The following is a 2,500-nucleotide window of genomic DNA, read 5'->3' on the forward strand; positions in this document are numbered from 1 at the left end:
CCCTGGAAATCCCCCAGGTTTACCCCCCATTTTATGTGGATGCATAGATTCAGACCGCCCTGCTCCACCGCTTTTGGCCATTTTTGCCCAACGTTAGCCGCTTCGGCTTGCCGCTGGACTGTTTTCGGGCCTTTTTCACCGACGCTTGGCCGTATCCGCTTAGTTTTCCCCAACGCTTGGCCGCATCCGCTTAGTTTTCCCCCGCTGGACTGTTTTCGGGTCACTTTTGCCCAACGTTAGCGGCTTCCGCTTGCCGCTGGACTGTTTTCGGGCCCTTTTTCACCGACCCTTGGCCGTATCCGCTTAGTTTTCCCCAACGCGTGGCCGCATCCGCTTAGTTTTCCCCCGCTGAACTGTTTTCGGGTCACTTTTGCCCAACGTTAGCCTCTTCCGCTTGCCGCTGGGCTGTTTTCGGGCCATTTTTCCCCAACACTTGGCCGTATCCGCTTAGTTTTCCCCAACGCGTGGCCGCATCCGCTTAGTTTTCCCCCGCTGAACTGTTTTCGGGTCAGTTTTGCCCAACGTTAGCCGCTTCCGCTTGCCGCTGGAATGTTTTCGGGCCATTTTCCACCGACTCTTGGCCGTATCCGCTTAGTTTTCCGCAACGCGTGGCCGCATCCGCTTAGTTTTCCCCCGCTGAACTGTTTTCGGGTCACTTTTGCCCAACGTTAGCCGTTTCCGCTTGCCGCTGGACTGTTTTCGGGCCAATTTCCACCGACTCTTGGCCGTATCCGCTTAGTTTACCCCAACGCGTGGCCGCATCCGCTTAGTTTTCCCACGCTGAACTGTTTTCGGGTCAGTTTTGCCCAACGTTAGCCGCTTCCGCTTGCCGCTGGACTGTTTTCGGGCCAATTTCCACCGACTCTTGGCCGTATCCGCTTAGTTTTCCCCAACGCGTGGCCGCATCCGCTTAGTTTTCCCCCGCTGAACTGTTTTCGGGTCACTTTTGCCCAACGTTAGCCGCTTCCGCTTGCCGCTGGGCTGTTTTCGGGCCAATTTCCACCGACACTTGGCCGCATCCGCTTAGTTTTCCCCAACGCGTGGCCCCTTCCGCTTAGTGTTCCCCCGCTTAACTGTTTTCGGGTCACTTTTCCCCAACGTTAGCCGCTTCCGCTTGCCGCTGGGCTGTTTTCGGGCCATTTTTCCCCAACACTTGGCCGTATCCGCTTAGTTTTCCCCAACGCGTGGCCGCATCCGCTTAGTTTTCCCCCGCTGAACTGTTTTCGGGTCACTTTTGCCCAACGTTAGCCGCTTCCGCTTGCCGCTGGACTGTTTTCGGGCCAATTTCCACCGACTCTGGGCCGGATCCGCTTAGTTTTCCCCAACGCTTGGCTGCATCCGCTTAATTTTCCCCAGCTGAACTGTTTTCGGGTCACTTTGTCCCAACGTTAGCCGTTTCCGCTTGCCGCTGGACTGTTTTCGGGCCATTTTCCACCGACTCTTGGCCGTATCCGCTTGGTTTTCCCCAACGCTTGGCTGCTTCCGCTTAATTTCCCCCAGCTGAACTGTTTTCGGGTCACTTTTGCCCAACGTTAGCCGTTTCCGCTTGCCGCTGGACTGTTTTCGGGCCATTTTTCACCGACACTTGGCCGTATCCGCTTAGTTTTCGCCAACAATTGGCTGCATCCGCTTAATTTTCCAAGCTATACTGCTTTCGGGTCAGTTTTGCCCAACGTTAGCCGCTTCCGCTTGCCGCTGGGCTGTTTTCGGGCCGTTTTCCACCCACGCTGGCACCGACGGGGCCATGTACACGCACGCGCGTGTACATGAGGGGGCACCCATTTTTGAAAACCTTGCCCCCCTATAGGGGAATATGCATTTTGAGGCTCTAGCCACGTCCAGGGTTACCACCCCCTGAAAATCCCCCAAGTCAAAATCACCCATGTAAAATATTCAAAAAAATCTCAAAAAATCACAAAAAATTTATAAAATCAAATAAATTCAAAAAAAAAAAAAATTCAAAAATTCAAAAAAAATTCAAAAAATTCAAAAAAATTCAAAAAAATTCAAAAAAACTTCAAAAATTTCAAAAATTCAAAAAAATTTCAAAAAAAATTTCAAAAATTTGCCCCGCTGAACTGTTTTCGGGTCAGTTTTGCCCAACGTTAGCCGCTTCCGCTTGCCGCTGGACTGTTTTTGGGCCAATTTCCACCGACTCTTGGCCGTTTCCGCTTAGTTTTCCCCAACGCGTGGCCGCATCCGCTTAGTTTTCCCACGCTGAACTATTTTCGGGTCACTTTTGCCCAACGTTAGCCGCTTCCGCTTGCCGCTGGGCTGTTTTCGGGCCAATTTCCACCGACACTTGGCCGCATCCGCTAAGTTTTCCCCCGCTTAACAGTTTTCGGGTCACTTTTCCCCAACGTTAGCCGCTTCCGCTTGCCGCTGGGCTGTTTTCGGGCCATTTTTCCCCAACACTTGGCCGTATCCGCTTAGTTTTCCCCAACGCGTGGCCGCATCCGCTTAGTTTTCCCCCGCTGAACTATTTTCGGGTCACTTTTGC

This window comes from Carex rostrata, chromosome 5 (assembly GCF_964058835.1).
Source record: "Carex rostrata chromosome 5, lpCarRost1.2, whole genome shotgun sequence".
NCBI lineage: Eukaryota > Viridiplantae > Streptophyta > Magnoliopsida > Poales > Cyperaceae > Carex > Carex rostrata.